The following is a 19,717-nucleotide window of genomic DNA, read 5'->3' as shown; positions in this document are numbered from 1 at the left end:
AAAATGTGACACAATGGTCATTACATCTGGCAGTATGATGTCATAAGGGATTTCTGATATCACATGTCATACCAGAAATATGAGATTGAAAACAGATTATGAGCTCATAAAGGCCCTACTATATGAGGATGGCAGCATGTCACAAAACTTACAAGTTCAGGACTGGTTGTGACGGCACAGCAGGTGAATGATATCACAATGGCAATGTGAAGTCACAAAGGATTGTGACATCACAATGGTTATATGGTCAAAATGGGTTTCTGAAACAGTGAATTCACAGAATAGGCCTTCACACTGTTAAGTCATAACAATGTCACTGTGATTTATAATGCTATGAAGCGATTGTTGTTTGGTGATGTCTCAATTATCTGATGGTGTCATAATGACAATTTGATGTCACTGATGATTTATGATGTTACAATGGTTATGAGGTCACATTATGTTTCTGATATCAACATACATGTCAAATTTAAAATAGAATGATAAAGCCGGGTGCCAGTGGCTTATGAATGTAAACCTAGCTACTCAGGAGGCTGAGATCTGAGGATCGCAGTTCAAAGCCAGCTCAGACAGGAAAGACTATGAGACTCTTATCTCCAATGAAAACCAGTAGAAAACCAGATGTGGCTCTGTGGCTCAAGCATAGAGTGCTCACCATGAGCTGAAGAACAGGGACAGCACCAAAGCCCAGAGTTCAAGCCCCACGATCGAAAAAAAAAGATTAAAAACATGCATTCATAATGTTTTATAACATCACAATGGCAGTGTAATCTCATAATGCTATCTTGTCATTGTAGATTTGTGATGTCAAAAGTAGTTGATGCTGCCATAATGACAATACATAATGTCACACTGGTGATGTCACAAAGTGTTCGTGATGTTACAATGGCATGTTTGTATCAATTGTCAGTTCATAATGAAGGTATAGTTACACAAAGGGACTGTGGTGTCACAAAGGCCATGTGCTATTTCAAAGGTGCTAAGAGGTCCTAATAGGTTTGGGATGTCACAACGTGATAGTGATGTCAAATGGCAATGAAAGCTCACAAGGGGTTTGTGATGTCACAGTGGTGATGAAATCAAATAATTTTGTGAAGTCACATCTCATAATCACATGTCCAATTTCAGATGATACTATTTCACAATGAGGATATGAGTTCTCAGAAGAAGACTGAAGTATAAAAGGCTATGAATTTTCTAAAATGCTGTCAAGACACAGTGGGTTTTTGAAAACACAGTGGAACAGTGACATCACAATGGCAATTTGATGTTGCAATATGATGACTTTATGATGTTTTGATATCACAATTGGTAATGCCACACTGGTGATGAGTTTACAAGAGGTGTGTGATGTCACAATGTGTTGGTGATATCAAAATGACACATGTGATCTCAATTGTCATTAACCCACTATGAGTATATGAGCTCACAAACGGACTGTGATGTCTCCAAAGGCATGCGTTGTCACAAAAGTGATGAAGTCCTAACAGGTGTGTGTTGTCAGAATGTGACAAAATGCTCATAATATCTATCAGTGTGAAGTCACCATGATCAAGATGTCACACTGGATTCGGTATCACATTTCATATGCGGATTGGGTATCAGAGGATTGGAATTTCACATTGGGTTAGCGATATCACTATGGAAATGTGGGGTCATGAAGGGATTGTGCTACCACAATGGCTATTAGATCACAATGTGTTTCTACTATAATAGGTTTGTGCTGTCACAATTGGTTGGAAATGTCACAATGGCATGCCGGATCTCTGTGTTGTCTCCAAAGTCATGTGTTGGCACAAATGTGATGAAGCCCTAACAAATTTGTGAGTTCACAATGTGACACCATGTTCTTGATGTCTATCAATGTGATGTCACATTGATAGTCACATTATGAGTTTGAAAACAGATTATATGCTTACTGAACTCCTAAAGTATCCTAATGGCAGCATATCGCAAAAGTTATGACAAAAACTCATGGTCATTGGAGCTTTTCTTTCTTTGAAATTGTTTCCTCATTGTGAACTAGTAGAAATTGAAATTGGATATGTCATTGTGATATTACAAACTCGTAATGATATCACAAACTCATTGTGACATTATCACCACTGTGACATCACAAAACCATTGTGACATCACATTGCTGTTGTGCCTTCACAATCACATTGTGACATCACAAAGCTATTGTGAATTCTTGAGATGTATAAGTCGTTATGTCGAAAACGAATTTTACAGCCTTCATTGGGGGAGGGGGAGTGGGGAGGATTGGGGGGGCAGGGGGAGGATGGAAAGGGATGGGAAGGGGAAACAAAGGAGGAGGCTACAATGCTTGATAAGAAATGTACTCATTATCTTGCCCATGTAATTGTAACCCCTCTGTACAGTATTTTCACAGTAAAAAAAAAAACATGAAAAAATGAAAAAAAGTCACATGACCTCTGTGTCATCACAGAACCTTTGTGTACTCATATCTTCATAGTGAAGTAATGAAAATTGTTATCACACATAGCATTGTATCATCACAAATATTTTGTGCAATAATTATGACTGTGAAATCACATTATCATCATGACACCACCATTCATTGTGACTTCACCAAACCCCAGTGACACCATACCATATTTTTCTTTTTTTTTCTTCTGAGTTTTTTTAATTGTAAATACAGTGTACAGAGGATTACAGTTACATGACCAAGGTAATGTGTACATATACTATCATCATTGCTGCCTTGACATCACATTGTCATTTTCATGTCATAGACCCATTTTGAATGCCTATTCTTTGATTTCATTCTATCTGAAATGTGCCAACTGCGTTATCAGTAAACCATTGTGAACTCATAACCTTTGTGACATCTAAATCTCTGTCACTGCACATTCCCTTTGTTATATCACTAACCTACTGTTACATCAACTACGTCTCCTGTTCTCATAATTTTGTGACATGCCATTGTGATATATTAGGACCTTTGTGAGTTGAAAATCTGTGTTCAACCTTGTATTTCAGATATGACATGACATATCTAAAATCCAGTGTAACATCATGATATCACACCACTGGATATCATAACCATTATGTCACTTTGTGACATCTCAGATCTCTTAGTTCTTAACCTTTTTGAATACATATGATTTGCTGACATCAGAATCCCTTCCCAAACTCATATACTCAGTGTGTGTTAATGAAATTTGAGGTCCCACATGCCATTGTGCCATCACCAACCCCTTGGGACATCTCAAATCTATTGCGACTTCCTCATCAGTATTGCATCTCCAATTGTGACATCAAAACATTTTTTTTAATTGTATTTTATTTTATTTGAGAACATACTGTACAGGGGGGCTACAATTACATGGGCAGGATAATGCATACATTTCTTACCAAGCATTGCAGCCTCCTCCTTTGTTTACCCTTCACTTCCCTTCCCCGCCTCCCCCCTCCCCCCACCCAATTTTACCCCCCTTCCCCACCCAATTATACCCCCCTTCCCCCCCCACACCGACATTGTAAAGCTGGTTTTGACATGACATTTTGTACTTCTCATTGTTGCAACAGGTCCACCTGAATCATTAAACGACTTGTTTGTACCCATCTCCTCCACATGTTATACTGACATCAAATATAGTGAAAGCGGGGGTTACACTGTGGGGGAGGGACATACAAAGCAACAAAGAAATAATCTTATAAATGCGTTAGAAACACATGCATGAAAGAAACGAAAACATTAAAATACATATTTAAGGGTTCATTTTCCTAACATCACATTATCTGACCTTTTCCGCTTGACTCATACCTATACTAGATATTGCAAATAAGGGAAACCATGGGACCTATGCTTCTTTGGGCCTGGCTTACTTCACTTAATATAATTTATTCCAAACCTTTCCATTTCCAAACAAATGGGGAAATGTCATTCTTTCTGATGGAGGCATAGAATTCCATTGTGTATATATACCACATTTTCTTGATCCATTCATCTACTGAGGGGCATCTGGGTTGGTTCCATATCTTAGCTATGGTAAATAATGCTGCAATAAACATAGTTGTGCTGGTAGCTTTAGTGTGGTCTTGTTTGAAAACATTTGGGTAAATGCCCAAAAGTGGGATTGGTGGATCATAGGGGAGATCTATGTGAAGTCTTCTGAGGAACCTCCATACTGCTTTCCAAAGTGGTTGAACAAGTTTACATTCCCACCAACAATGAAGTAAGGTTCCTTTCTGTCCACATCCCCTCCAGCATCTGTTGTTGTTAGAGTTCTTGATTTTTGCTGTTCTAACTGGAGTGAGGTGATATCTCAATGTTGTTTTGATTTGCATTTCTTTTATGGCTAGGGATGTTGAACATTTCTTCGTGTGTCTATTGGCCATCCTTGTTTCTTCTTCAGAGAAGCTTCTCTTTAAGTCTTTCACCCACTTATTTATTGGGCAGTTGATTCTTTGAGGATTTGTTGTTGGGTGGTTTAATTTTTTGAGTTCCGAGTATATTTTAGATATGAGACCCTTGTCTGTTGTATGGCTAGTAAAGATCTTCTCCCAATCGGTGGGCTTTCTATTGATCTTGCCAGCTATGTCATTTGCCCTGCAGAAGCTCTGCAATCTTATGCAATCCCATTTTTCCAACCTTTCTTTGATTTGTTGTGCTTCCGGGTCTCTATTCAGAAAATTTCGACCTGAGCCAAGGAGACCTAGGGTTTCTCCTATTCCATCCTGTAATGTTTTCAGAGTGTCTGCTTTGAGTTCAAGTTCTTTGATCCATTTGGAGTTGATTCTGGTACAGGGTGATATATAAGGATCTAGCTTTAGTTTTCTACATGTAGTTAACCAATTTTGCCAGCACCATTTACTGAAGAGGCTGTCTTTCTTCCATTCTATTGTTTTAGCTTCCTTATCTAAGATAAGATGGCTATAGGTCTGTAGGTTCATTTCTGGGTTTTCAATTCTATTCCATTGGTCCTGAGGTGTGTTCTTATGCCAATACCAAGCTGTTTTGATTACTATGGCTTTATAGTAGAGTTTGAAATTTGGTATTGATATTCCTCCAGCAGTGTTCTTTCCGTTGAGTAGCGTTTTTGCTATTCGGGGTCTTTTATTGTTCCATATGAATTTTTGGATTGCCTCCTCTATTTCCTTGAAGAATGAGGGTGCAATTTTGATAGGTATCGTGTTGAATTTGTAGATAGCCTTGGGAAGTATTGCCATTTTCACGATGTTAATCTTGCCAATCCAGGAGCATGGGAGGTTTTGCCATTTTTTAAGTTCTGTGTTGATTTCCTTTTTCAAGATTTTAAAGTTTTCATCATAGAGGTCCTTCACTTCTTTGGTTAAGTTAATTCGTAGGTATTTTATTTTTTGTGGGACTATTACAAATGGAGTTGCTTTCCTAATATCAGCCACACTTTTCTCATTGTTGGCATATAGAAAAGCCATTGATTTTGGGGGGTTAATTTTATAACCTGCTACTTTGCCAAAGTTTTGAATCAGCTTGAGTAATTCGGGAGTGGAGTCTATGGGATTCTTTAAATACAAGATCATGTCATCTGCAAAGAGGGAGAGTTTTATTTCTTCTTTCCCTATTTGGATCCCCTTTATGTCTGCATCTTGTCTTATTGCTGTAGCTAGGCATTCTAATACTAGATTGAAGAGAAGTGGAGAGAGTGGGCATCCTTGTCTTGTTCCTGAGTTAAGAGGAAATGGCTTTAGTTTTTCACCATTGAGTATAATGCTGGCTGTAGGTTTGTCATATACAGCCTTTATTGTATTGAGGAATGTTCCATGGATTCCTAATTTTTCCAGAACCTTCATCATAAAGGGGTGTTGGATCTTGTCAAATGCTTTTTCTGCATCTATTGTGATAACCATGTGGTTCTTATTCTTGCTCCTGGTGGTGTGATGAATAATATTAATTGATTTGCGTATATTGAACCAGCTTTGCATCCCTGAAATGAATCCTGTTTGATCATGGTGTATGATTTTTTGGATGAATTGTTGAAGTCGATTGGCCAAAATTTTGTTGAGAAGTTTTGCATCAATGTTCATCAAAGAAATGGGTGTATAGTTCTCTTTCTTTGATGAGACCCTGCCTGGTTTTGGGATGAGGGTTATGATGGCTTCATAGAATGTGTTCGGTAGTGAGCTTTCTCTTTCAATTTCATTGAAGAGTTGGAGGAGTATTGGTGTGAGCTCTGCTTTGAAGGCCTTGTAAAATTCCGCTGTAAAACCATCTGGTCCTGGACTTTTCTTAGCTGGGAGGTCTCTTATTGCTGTTTCTATTTCAATGCTTGATATGGGCCTGTTAAGCTGGTTTAACTCATCTTGGTTTAGTTTTGGCATGTCAATATTTGTTAGGAAAAGGTCCATTTCTGTCAAGTTGTCGAACTTATTAGCATAAAGTTTTGAGAAGTATCCCCTAATAATGTTCTGAATCTTGGTTGTTTTCGTGGTGATGTTTCCATTCTCATCTCTGAGTTTATTAATTTGGGTGTGTTCTCTCCTTTTTCTGATAAGGTTTGCTAAGGGTCTGTCAATTTTGTTAAGTTTTTCGAAGAACCAACTCTTTGTTTTGTTGATTCTTTCTATAGTTTTTTTGGATTCTAATTCATTTAATTCTGATTTAATTTTGATTATTTCTTTCCGTCTACTGGATTGGGGTTTATCTTGCTGCTCTTTTTCAAGGAGGTTTAGATGTGTCATTAAATTGTTAGTTTCCGATCTCTCCAATTTGTTGATGTAGGAGCTCAGAGCTATAAACTTGCCTCTGAGTACTGCCTTTGCTGTGTCCCAGAGGAGCTGGTAATTTGTGTGTTCATTTTTGTTGAATAGCATGAACATTTGAATTTCCTTTCTAATCTCTTCCATGACCCACTCATGATTCAGCAGTGTGTTGTTCAGCCTCCATGTGATACCGGGCTTTCTTTGGTGGCTTTTGGTGTTGAGATCTAATTTTATTCCCTTGTGGTCAGAGAGAATGCAAGGTATAACTTCAATGTTTCTGAATTTAGACAAGTTTGCTTTGTGGCCTAAAATGTGGTCTATTTTAGAAAACGTTCCATGTGCTGCTGAGAAGAACGTGTATTCTGTTGCTGCTGGGTGAAATGTTCGGTAAATGTCTGTTAAGTCTAGTTGATCTATGCAGCTGTTTAGATCTGCGGTTTCTCTTTTGAGTTTTTGCCGAGTTGATCTATCTAGTGGGGAGCGTGGTGTGTTAAAATCCCCAACAATTAATGTCTTTGGATCTATATGGGATTTGAGGGAAAGTAGTGTTTCTTTGATAAATTTGGGTGCTCCATTGTTTGGCGAATAGATATTTAGAATTGTAATATCCTCCTGAAGGAGAGATCCTTTAATTAGTATGTAGCGACCTTCTTTATCTATTCTCATGAATTTTAGCTTGAAGTCTATTTTATCTGATATTAGGATTGCAACTCCCGCCTGTTTATGAGGGCCGTTTGCTTGGTAGATTTTGTTCCAGCCTTTAACTTTGAAAATATGTTTGTTTTTACGGGCAAGATGTGACTCCTGCAGGCAGCAGATGGAGGGGTCTTGTTTTTTAATCCAACTAGACAGTCTATGTCGCTTAATTGGAGAGTTCAGTCCGTTAACGTTAAGAGATAGGACTCAGAGGTATTTGGGGGTTCCTGCCATGTTATCCACCTTCTTGGGGGCTGTGAAAACTGGGTTCTTCCTAAGGTTCTTGGATTCTCAGTTTGGGTGCAGTTTCTTGGCCTTTGTTGCGTTCTTGTTGGTTTTCTATGTGTAGGACATCTTTAAGAATCTTTTGCAGGGCTGGTTTGGTGGAGATGTATTGTTTCAATTTTTCTTTGCTATGGAAGGTTTTTATTTGGCCTTTAGTTATGAAGGAGAGTTTAGCTGGGTACAGTATTCTTGGTTGATAGTTGTTTGTTTTTAGGGCATGGCATACGTCATTCCAGGCTCTTCTTGATTTGATTGTCTCTGCTGAGAAATCTGAGGTAATTCTAATTGGTTTCCCTTTATAGGTGATTAACCTTTTCTCCTTGACAGCTTTAAGGATCTTTTCCTTGGTCTGGGTTGATCCTGTGTGGATTATAATGTGACAGTGGGATGTCCTATTCTGGTCTGGTCTATTTGGGGTTCTAAAAGCTTCTTGTATCTGAATAGGCCTATCTTTTTGTATGTTTGGGAAGTTCTCTGCTAGGATCCTGTTAAACAAATTTCCTAGACCATTAACTTCTGTTTCTAGGTGCTCCTCTACACCCATTATCCTTAGATTGGGCCTTCTGATGGTGTCTTCCAGGTGTTGGATAGACCTATCATATTTCTTGGACTTGTCTTGGATGGTTGTATGTTCTTTCTCTATAATATCTAGGCTGTCTTCAATCCCTGAGATTCGATCTTCTGCATGGTCTAACCTGCTGTCAAGACTCTCTACTTTGTTTTTTATCTTTTTTCCTTCTAATTGGTCAGCTTTGATGGCTTCAAGTTTTTTGTTGAAGCTCTGTTTTAGGTCTTGTATGATTTTCTTTACTTCCTTAATTTGGTGTTCAGTGTTTGTTCTCAAATCACTTAGTTGATTGGTTATGGTTTCTTTGGACTCCCATTCCTTCTGTTGGGTTCCATTCAGCATTCCCTTTGTGGTCTCCCTGACTTCCTTCAGCTCTTTGTTAATGGATTCCATGAATGTCTTTAGTGATCTTTGTGTATTCTCTACCTGGTCTCTTAATTCGTGAATTACTCTTTGATTAGTTTCCTCCCTTCTGTGGGATTCCTGCAGTTCTCTTTGAGTGTTCTCTGCCTGCTCACGCCATTCCTCCCTTTCTCTTTGAGTATTCTCAAGTTGTTCACGCAAATCCTGTATCAGTTTTTGAGAAGCTTCCTCACACTTATGATATTCCTGTATAAACTTCTGGGATGCCTCCTCTCTCTCCCTATCACGCTCATACAGAGTCCTTTGTACATTGTCAAACTTCTCATTTATCATGTTTGCTATTAGTGTTTGTAGAGCTATTTGGGAACTTTCCTCTGGATTATTCTTTATCTGTTCTAATCCCTGATTATCAAGGTTGGGAATTGAGATACCCGAATTTGCCATTTTTCTTGTGTTTTTCCGGCTTACTCTGCCCATTTGAGATGAAGATTGCACCAGTTTTGTGCTAGAACACTATCTTAAGGCAACCATCAACCAAAGTTTGCATTTGTACAGTCAATAGTCTACAGATACAATCTAGTTCAACAGATACATCTATTCAACATCAAACAACTATATGTTAAAGGACTTCGAACCACAGAAAAGAATTTGGAAAACCAGAAATTATTAGGATTAGGGAGAGATGTGGGTAAAAAATAGGAATAGATTGGTGTGGGGAGGCACAGGGAGAGTTAACTATGTCCTAATCACAGTGCAGGAAATGAGTTGGGTAGGATGCAAGTAGAGAGAGAGAGAAAAAGAAGAGACGGAAAGGGGAATAAAGAGAGACCAGAAAAAGAATAGAAACGTAAAAATTAATGTTATTATAGAGGTTAAAAGACCGTCTATTTAGAGAGGAATGTGAATATGTTCAGAGAAGGGGAGGGACATAGAGGAGATGTGAAAAGCTTTAAGGATGGGAACGGGAGAAGAAAAGATCAGAAGTTCAGTAGAGCTAGATAAAAAACAAAAAGATAATTAAGAAAGAAAGAAAAAGAGAAAGAAGACAAGAAAAGAAAGGAAAACTCTTATTCACGTATTCCTAAAATAAAAATTATAAGATGAGAAAAAAAAAAGGTTACTGGAAAACAATTATTTTTTCAGAAGAGGCAAAAATTAAAGATTAATAAAAGTTTTAGAAGGGAAAAAAATTTATATATATATATATATATATATATATATATATATAAGGTAACAAAAAACAAAAAACAAGCAAAAAAAAGAAAAAAGAAGAAGAAAAAAGAAAAAAAAAGAAAAAGAAAAAAAAAAGAAAAAAAAGTCTTTTGATTTTTTTTTGGGGGGGGGAGGAGTGGGAAGAATCCTGTATCTCCCTTTTGTCTGCAACCAGTCTCTTGTTGGAGTCTCTGGTCAGCTTGAGGTCCTGTGGCTTGATTGGTTTCTTAAGTCGGTTGGTTGGAAGAGGCAGAAAAATGCTCTGCTTTACCCAAGATTTTGAGATCCCCCTCCCAGGTTAGTTTTCTGGGAGGGTGGTCTGCTTTGAGAGTCACAAAAGAGGGGGATGTGGTGATGAGGCTAGGTTCTGGGTAGAGTTGAGGCCTTTCAATAAACAGTAGCTTTTCCCTGGGGCTATTTTGTGATAAAGCTCACAGCGCCCAGCCTGGAGCCATTCTCAGGGTTTCTGTTTTTCAATTGATTGTCGAGGCTTCTAGAGGGAGGGGCAGCCTCTGGCTCTGGTTACCCAGTGAAGCAAGGCACTCCGATGGCTGGCGCCTGAGCTGGGTGACTTTTCCCTGGATGGAGCTGAGTCTGGCAGGTCACTTCGCCGTTAAGTTCTTGTGACCTGCTAAATGACTCGTTTTATTCCAAGGCCTGAGCTGGAGCTAGCAGCTCCTCCGAACTTTGTCGGTATCCAAGATGGAGATCACCGGTGCTGGGGGGGGGAGGGGTGGCCTTCCCTCCTTTGCTCCTTGAGGAGTGAGGATGTCGGGCTTGTACTCATGCCGAGTCTTGGATCCTGGGTCGTCTCTGGTCTGCAAACAGCAGGATGAAGATGTTCGCTCCTTGTCGGTTCTTGTTGGTGTTGAGTAGAATCCGCTCATCCGCTGCGTCTGTCTCCTTCGTCCCCGACTCTCTGTGTCTCAGTTATGTCTCAGCGGCGGTGGTTGCCGCCGCCGCGGCCCCGCCGCCGGAGCGGCAGCTGCTGCGTTTCCTTGGCTTCCCCTCTCTTGTCTAACTCTCTGTCCTGTGATGACACACTTGGTGTGATTCTCTGGCTTAGGACTGTTCACTGGAACTCTAAAACTGCTTTCTATGCGAGAGCTTGTTCAGATTCCAGCTTCTCCTCCGCCATCTTCCCGGAACTCTCCCAAAACATTCTTATAACATGATGATGAGATATCACATTGTCATTGGGAAATCACTGTCCCATCGGGTTTTCATATAGTATGACCTCATACTATGGAGCTTTTTCCATCACCTGTATCCTCATATTGAATTATGAGTCATTGAAATTTGCTATATCATTCTGATATTACAAACTGTGACATCACAAAATCGGTTTTACCTCATCACCACTGTGACATCAAAAACCCACTCGGATATCTCATTTTCATTGTGACATTATGGATCACATTGGGCCATCCCAAACTTATAATGACCTCTTTCCACCTTTGAAAACACACATGGCCTCTGTGACATCACAGAACCTTTTTGTATCCATATCCTCATGGGGAACTAATGAAAACTGACATCAGATATACCATTGAAACATAATAAATCCTTTCTGACATAATCATAATTGTGACCTCAGGTTGCCATTATGACACAATTTGCTCATTTTGACAGGTAAAACTACAATGACATCATAGCATTGCAGCATCACATTGTCATTCTGATGTCATAGACACATTGTGTTTGCCTATTATGTTATTTGATTCTATTTCTAATGTGGCATGTTGGTTGATACCAGAAATCCACTGTGAGTTCATGACCCTTGTGATATCACGATGCCTTACTAGCATCACATTGCCAGTGTGATGTCACATTGCCAAATTGATGTAAAAAGGGACTTTTATGAGACAATGGTTATGACATCACCATGAGTTTCTGATATCAACCCACATGTCACATTTCAAATACAATGAAATTACAGATTTGGCATTCGTAATGTGACAATGATGTCACAATGACAATGGCAAATGCTATACTGTCATTAACATTTTGTGATGTCACCATAAGCTAAAGATGTCATAACAACAATATAATGTCACACTGGTTATGATGTCACACAGGGTTTATTATCTTACAATGGTTATGAGGTCACAATTTGTTTCTGATATCAACTGATATGCCACATTTGAAATAGAATGAAATCACAAGATATACATTCACAATGGGTCTATGACAGCAAAATGGCAATGTGATTTCATAATCCTATGTGTCACTGTAGCTTGGTGTTGTCACAATGAGCTGATGGTGTCATAATGACAGTCTTATGTCACACTGGTGATGATGTCACAAAGTGTTTATGATGTCACAATCGCATGTCAGATCTTAATTGCCATTAGTTTATAGTGAGGATATGAGGATGAAGTCACAATGACATATACAAATGAACTGTGATGAAACAAAGGCCATGTTTTTTGTCAAAAGTAGTAGGGTACCTAACAGGTTCTGGTTGTCAAAGTGTTAAAAAAAATGGGTTAGTGATGTCAAAACTAGTTTAAAATATCACATCTTATTTCAATTTTCAATTGCTACAAGTTCACAATGATACAAGTTCACGGAAAGTGCTCGATGTCTCAAAGGCCATAATTTTCTAAGATGTGATGAGATCATAATAGCATGAGAGCATGAGGGTTCAGTAATATGACAATTGCAATATGAGGTCAAATTATAATGTCATTAGAGTGTTGTTATATCACAATTAGTTAGTGATGCCATAATAGTGATGAGTTCAAAATAGTTTTGTGATGTCGCAGTAGTTTGGTGATGTAACAATGGCATTCCAGACCTCAATTGTCATTAACTCATAATGAGTATATGAGTTTAGAATGGGATTGTGAGGATTCCAAAGTCATTTGTTGGCCCAAATGTGATGAAGTCAGAACAGATTTGTGATGTAACAATATGACACAATGGTCATTACATCTAGCAGTGTGATGTCACAATATTCATAATATCACAGTATATTTCTAATATTTAATGTCATACCTGAAATAATATGAGATCGAAAATAGATTGAGCTCTCAATGGGCCTAACACAGTGGCAACATGTCACAAAACTTATGAGGACAGGACATGTTTGAGTTGTCACAGTTGTTTAGATGTCACAATGGCAATCTTATATCACAAAGGGATTGTCATGTCACAATGGTTATGAAGTTCAAATGTGTTTGATATGAAGCCACATTTGAAATACAACGAAATCACATAATAGGCCTTCATAATGTATATATGTTGTCACAATGACAATGTAGAGTCATTACAGATTTGTGATGTCACAATGACCTGATATTGTCAAAATGACAATGTGATGTCACACCAATGATTATATTGTTAATGCTTTATGATATTACAATGGCGTATTTGATCTCAGTTGATATTTCACAATGAGGATATGGATACACAAAGGGACTGTGATGTCACAAAGGCCATGTGTTTATTCAAAGGTGCTAAACATGTCATAATGGGTTTTGGAGGTATCAAGGTGATTGTAATGTCACAATAACAATGTGATATCACATTGGCTTTGTGATGTCACATTGGTGATGAGGTCACAATGGACAGGACAGGTTTGTGATGTCAGAACAGGTTAATGGTATCACAATGGCACTGTGATGTCAAGAAGGAATTTTCATGTCACAATGGCTTTGAGATCACAATAGATTTCTGATATCCACCAATATTCCAATATTGCTAGCTTGTAATAGAATGAAATCACAGAATAGGAATTCACAATATGTCTCTAATGTCACTATGATATATAATGCCATAATATGATATTTAAGTTTAGTGATGTCAAAATGGCATGTCTAATCTTATTGGTAATTAAATTACCATGAGGATCCGAAAAGTTGCTATGTGCTGAGTCCTTCAAAAGGCACATTGTGCTGAATCCATTACACAGGGTTCTTAGTGCTTTTTTTATTTTAATTTTTATTTTTTGTGAACATACTGTACAGAGGGGTTACAATTACATTGGCAAGATAATGAATACATTTCTTATCAAGCATTGCAGCCTCCTCCTTTGTTTATCCTTCACATCCCTTCCTAGCCCCCCCGCTCTACCATGCAATCCCCCCCATCCCCCACCCCGGCACCAAAGTTGTAAAGTTCTTATTGGACATGACAACTTGTACTTCTCATAGTTGCAATGGGTCCACCTGTATCCTTAAACGACTTGTTTTTCCCCATCTCCTCCACAAATTATATCGACATGAAATATAGTGAAAACAGGGTTTATACTTTGGGGGAGGGAGATATAAAGCAACAAAGAAATAATCTTATAAATGAGTTAGAAACAAATGCATGAAAGAAAAAAAACATTTAAATACATATCTAAGGGTTCATTTTCCTAATATCACATTATCTGACCTTTTCTGCTTGACTCATACATATACTAGATATTGCAAATAAGAGAAACCATGTTTCTTTGGGCTTGGATTACTTCACTTAATATAATTTTTTCCAAGCCTTTCCATTTTTATAAGTGTGCTGTGTGCTGTCATCCCAAAAGATTCAATGTTCTGAGTCCTTGAGAGGACAATCACACACACACACACACACTCACACACAAACACACACACACACACACACACACACACACACACACACACACACACACACAAACTCGGAGCGTTACCTTGCACCTGCTTGGTTTGTGGGGTGGATGGAGAAGAGTCTCCCCCAGTGGTTGGGCTGAGGGGATCTTCAATTCCCCCAGACAGCTGCCTGGGTTGGGGGAAAGCCCTGAGCTGAGGTGAGGATGCTTCTGCCATGGCCTGGTAGCCTTAAGGCAGAGTCAGAGCAGTATCAAGCCAGGGGAAGGGGCATGGCCGAGGTGGGGAAGTAGTGTGACTGAGGGGAGGACAGGGCATGTTTGAAGGGGCACATAGTTGCTGCAGACAGGTGCACACGGGAGCTGGCATACTTGTGCAGCAGGGGCTGGGCAGCCTGGGTGAGAAGTGGGGGCAGAGAGAAGGAGCAGAGAAGAGCAGGCACATGCACCAGGGGTGGCAGCATCCATGACTGGCCTCCGCTGATGTAGGAGCACAGGTCTGGGCCAGGAGCACAGAGGACACAAAGCCCGCACAGCAGGCACATCCCTCTCACAGTCTCAGGGAGGCTCAGAGGCCAGGTAGGCCCTGAGTCCAAGGCCCCTGCACCAGGGGGCAAGCTCAGCCCTGCCACCTGCCAGCTCCTGCCCCAGCCCCTTCTCCTGCCCTCCCCGTGGCACCTCATTTGAAACAGGTTGCAGCCACCTTGGACTCGTGGTGCCTCTTGGAGTCATCCAGCGATGGTGCACCCCTGGCCTCCTTGCAGCCGGACCTGTTCCCCAGTGGAAACCACGCGGGTTTGCACCTCACGACCTCCCCCTACCCCACACCCCCCACGGACCCAGACCCGTGACACCTGCCTCGCCTCTTGGGTCCCAAACTCGCCTCCCCAGCACCAGGCAGGCCAGCCCTGACTCTGCCACAAATGCCCCCCAGGAGTGGGGGGTGGGAGAGTGGATGTTGATCCTGGAATCCCACCCCCATCCCTAGTGGCCAGTGTCCCAGGAAAAAGGCAGATGCAGGGATGGGTGAAGAGGGTGTGCCACAGGGAACCTGGTGGCTTTAGTCAGAGGGAGCAGCACCTCCACACCTGCCTTCTTGGGATGTTTCCTTTTTTCTGGGGGTGGGGATGTGTTGGATGCAGAAGATAGCCCCCCAGAAGGCTGTGGTGGCTGTGGCTTCCCTGTACTGCGGGATATGGGAGTCCCCGAGGCCTGACCGAGGACCGCCCCCGCTTCCCTGCCTCCCTACCTGATTCAGGTGAAGATGGAGTTGGACCCAGAGCTGCCTCCGGGTCCCGGCAGTAGTCCAGCGGAGGATGGCTGTGGCAGTGGCCAAGGCAGAGGGGGCCTCTGGAGGTCTAACAGCGCCCCCCTCATCCACGGCCTCAGTGACACCTCGCCGGTGTTCCAGGCCAAGGCTCCTAGCCCCAGGCAGAACAGCACCACATATCCAGGCCGCCATGGCCTGCTGCTCCTGGCCTCCTCCGTCTGCATGCACAGCAGCGGCTTGCACCAGATCAATCAAACAGGCGGAGGGCATGGACCTGATCAACCAAGAGATGGTCCATGATCGCGTGGTCCAGACCGCAATGCAGATAAGCCACTCCTGGGAGGAAAGTTTCAGACTTAGTGACAACGACGTGGAGAAATCCGCTTTCGCCCAAGCGCATGGGTTTTATTCCTGTGTCAACAGCACCGTCACCCACCCGGGGTACTGGGAAGCAGTGCTTTTCACCATCCTTGCAAAGTTTTGTGAGTAGCAATGGATTGCCTCCACGCCCCATCCCAAGCCCGACGACCCAATTTACCACCCGGAGAAACCAGAGTCCCATCAATTGTATCCAACCAAGTGTTCTTGGACCATTGAAAAGAAAATGTGAAATGGAAACTGAGAATCAGCCAAAGAGATTTTTCCAGGGCATCACCAACATGCTTTCTTCTGACGTAGCACAGCTGTCAGATCCTGGTGTGTGTGTGTCTTCGGATACCCTGGATGGAAACAGCAGCAGTGCGGGATCTTCTTGTAACTCACCAGCTAAAGTCAGCACTAAAACCGACTCTCCTGTGTCACCTGCCCAAGTGGTATCTCCCTTTATTCCAGTAGATGAACTTTCGTCTAAGTGATGTACTCATCTGGAAACTTTTTGGGGACGGGGCAGGGGAGAGACAGAAATTAAGTCGGAGCAAGCACTGCACTTTGTCAATTAAACTGAGGATATTTCCCTTTTGACCCTTTCCCTTCCCTGCCCCTCCCTTTTTAATTTCTTGAAATGTTCTAGAGAACTTCTCTGTCAGGTCTCCTGCAAATACCCTTGAATTCAGTGTAGTAATGTTTTCAGACTTTTCCCCAATAAGTGTGTTGAAGCATACATTTTTTGCTGCTAATATGTCTAAATACATATGTTATCCCTTGATTTTAAAAAACAAGAAGATAGCCCCCCATTCTGTGTGAGCCCTTGTCTTTTGTGCTCGGTCACACTTTCCCCTGAGGAGGGTCCCAGAAGAGCCCACTAGGGAGGTGAGGGCACTAGGGTTCAGATAGAAGGTGAATGTCTGGGAAGAACACGCCCCCACAACACAGGTACACCCTGCTGGTCCTTCCCATTCCAGCTGTCAACAGCACTCACAGGGTGATCACATTTCCCAGCTCTGCCACCATCTGCTGGTGCTCCAGGACCATCTGGTTTCCTCATCCTCCCCAAGAATCCACCAAGTCACCCAGAAGCATCTAGGCTGGAGTAGGAAGTTCATCCATGTATGTAGCCTTTAGTACCTCATCCATTTCCCCAACACTGCCCACACCCCTGGTCAGACAATTCTCTGGGTACACCATGATCTCCTGCTTGTTTTCAGTCCAGGCTCTGAAGAGCCACCTGTCTCAGGACTCCTTCACCCAGAGCCCTGGCCTAGGGTTTTGGTGAATGGGGAGTCATGGCTGTTTATTCCCAAGGGAAAGCGTCTGGCCCTGGAGAAAGGGAGAGGCATGGTGGTTCAGCATTATTAGAGTGGTGCTTCCTTGGGTCGAGCCCCTGGTTCTGACAAGGGAACTCCCGTGGTCCAGCTTGTACATTGTCCTAGATGAGGAACCAACAAACTCAGGAGGGGCACTACTGTGAGTCTATTTGTGTGTGTGTGTGTGTGTGTGTGTGTGTGTGTGTGTGTGTGTGCATGAAAGAGACAGAGAGAGAGAGAGAAAGAGAGAGAGCCTGACTGTGCTCAAGTGAGTGATCAATTGGCAAATTGCAGGTGCTGCATGGATGAGTCTACAGTCACCGTTCTGGATTTGTGTGTGTGTGTGTGTGTGTGTGTGTGTGTGTGTGTGTGTGTGTGTGTGTGTGTGTGTGTGTGTGTGTATTTGTTGTTCTTTTTTTCAGCAATGCGAAGTATGAGACCAGTATGTTTTCACCATCACTGTTTCATGGCTGCTTTGGGGAAGATTTCAGTAGATATTCCTTTCCACCTCTCTCTTCCCCCTTTCCTGTAGCCCACAGTAGCTTCTGGGCCTGCGTGGGTCTCCCCTAGGAGGCCTGTGGGAACCACAGACCAAAGTTGATACCTTCTGTCTTAAGCCTGAAGGCTTGTGAGACTAGTGTGACCACAGCCACACTCTTCCAGCCAGACAGTCTGCTCTCGTTTGTATAGTTGGAGCTAATTAAGAGTTGGGAATGTGTTGGCCAAATGTAATTAGGGAACAAGATGGAGGGTGGTGAGTAGGGCAGGGGCTGTGAAGCTAGGAGGGTCTAGGAAGTGGTGAACGGTGTGATATTGCAGATGGTTCACCACTACCGACGATGAGAGGGCAATCTTACCCAGGGCATTGACGGTGTCAATGGGCATCTGGGCAGGGAGTTCTGGGATCCCACTGGTGGCGTGGATTACCTCCCAGGGGAGTGCACTGGTGGGAAGTCCTCCCTGGAATCCTGCAGACTCTAATCTATGTCCTGCCTGTGCCTTTTCCAGCTGGGCCGTGGTAGGCAAGTGCATTCCCCCTATTGGAGCCTGCTCGGTATCAGGCCATGGCAGTTAGCTAGGGCTTGCTGAATGCCAGTTTCTGTAACCTGATGTAGGCTGTCTGGGAAGAAATGGGGTCCACTAACTTTGGAATCCTTTAAGTTTGATTGGGACAACTAAAATACCACCTTTTCCAGGGTTTTTTTTCTTGAAGCTGGCAATTTCCACTTCCACTAACACCTGGGATTATGGGTCAAATTAGATGAACAATTTCAGCCAACAATCAATGACATTCAAAGTATCACAAGCAGAATTCCAAAGCCAGATGGTCTCCTGCTATGAATATCATGCCTTGATTGCTTTTATGCAGCAGCTGTTGATTCTCCTCTGACTCTCTCTAGTGTGACCACCAAGTTGAGTGAAGGGTTAATGTACTTGAGGCAGTCACCATTTGTTGCTTGTTTCAGAGCAGAGCAAGACATGGTACTAAAGCACCTGGTTGTGTGTCTTCATAAGACCTGTAAATTCTTAGCTCGGGGCTCTCCTCCTGGGCTCTGCTGTGACAGAGTGTAGGACAAGGCCCAAGCTGCAGCCCATTTAAATGAAACAGCTTTAGAGTCTGATTCTTGGTGGTCTTCTAGGTAGGGGTCCTGCCACCTAGACATAAAATAGAGGATGTCATGGGGAGCAGAGATTGTGACCTCACCATCCCTAGCCAGCCAGCTGTGTGTAGAGAGGATTCTCAGCACATGCACTGGAATCTGGGAGATTCAGAAACCCAAGATGTCTTGAGGATCCTTTCTCTGCAACATGAAACTTGGGGGCCAGATGTGGTGGGCCATCCTGGCTGGCCCCAGGGGTAGGAGAGTAGACGCCTTGAGCCTGGCCTTCAGCTCATGGCAACCTCATTCACTCCTGAGTGGGAAATTGAGTGCCACCGTGTGGTCAGCTGCTGGCCAGAGATCTTTGAGAAGATAGGCATCCCAGAGGCCCCAGAATCCAGCAAGCACACCATGGATCCTGTCTTCAGAGCCAAAACAGTTAAGTTCTGTGGCACCAGGAAGGTGGGAAGAGGGAGAAGGGAGAACTGTGGGAAAGCTACATCAGGCTTTGCCCCACCCACCAGGATGCTTACCTGAATGGGATGGTACTTTTCTGTAATATTTTTTGTAGACAGGTGCTCATTTATTTATCCACAAAGAGTAACAGTGTGCACCAGGCTCTGGAGGGGTCATAGACAATGAGAGTTTCCAGTGCTGGTTCCACAGCACATGAAGAAACATTGGTTTGAGCTGGATGCCAATGCTTTATTCCTGTCATCCTGGCTACATAGGAGGCTGTGATGGGAGGATGGATGCTTGACGCCC

At 42.3% G+C, this 19,717-nt stretch overlaps 1 pseudogene; it reads left to right on the top strand.

Annotated features, from left to right (window-relative positions):
* The first annotated feature begins 1,547 nt into the window (after nt 1-1,547).
* On the top strand, nt 1,548-16,523 carry LOC138825162 (PPP2R1A-PPP2R2A-interacting phosphatase regulator 1-like; annotated as a pseudogene).
* The last annotated feature ends 3,194 nt before the right edge of the window (nt 16,524-19,717 follow it).

This window comes from Dipodomys merriami, unplaced genomic scaffold, assembly GCF_024711535.1.
Source record: "Dipodomys merriami isolate MVZ:Mamm:240054 unplaced genomic scaffold, mDipMer1.0.p SCAF_1358, whole genome shotgun sequence".
Taxonomy (NCBI): Eukaryota; Metazoa; Chordata; class Mammalia; order Rodentia; family Heteromyidae; genus Dipodomys; species Dipodomys merriami.
Note: the sequence above shows the minus strand (reverse complement) of the source record. Positions and strands in the feature narration are given on the sequence as shown.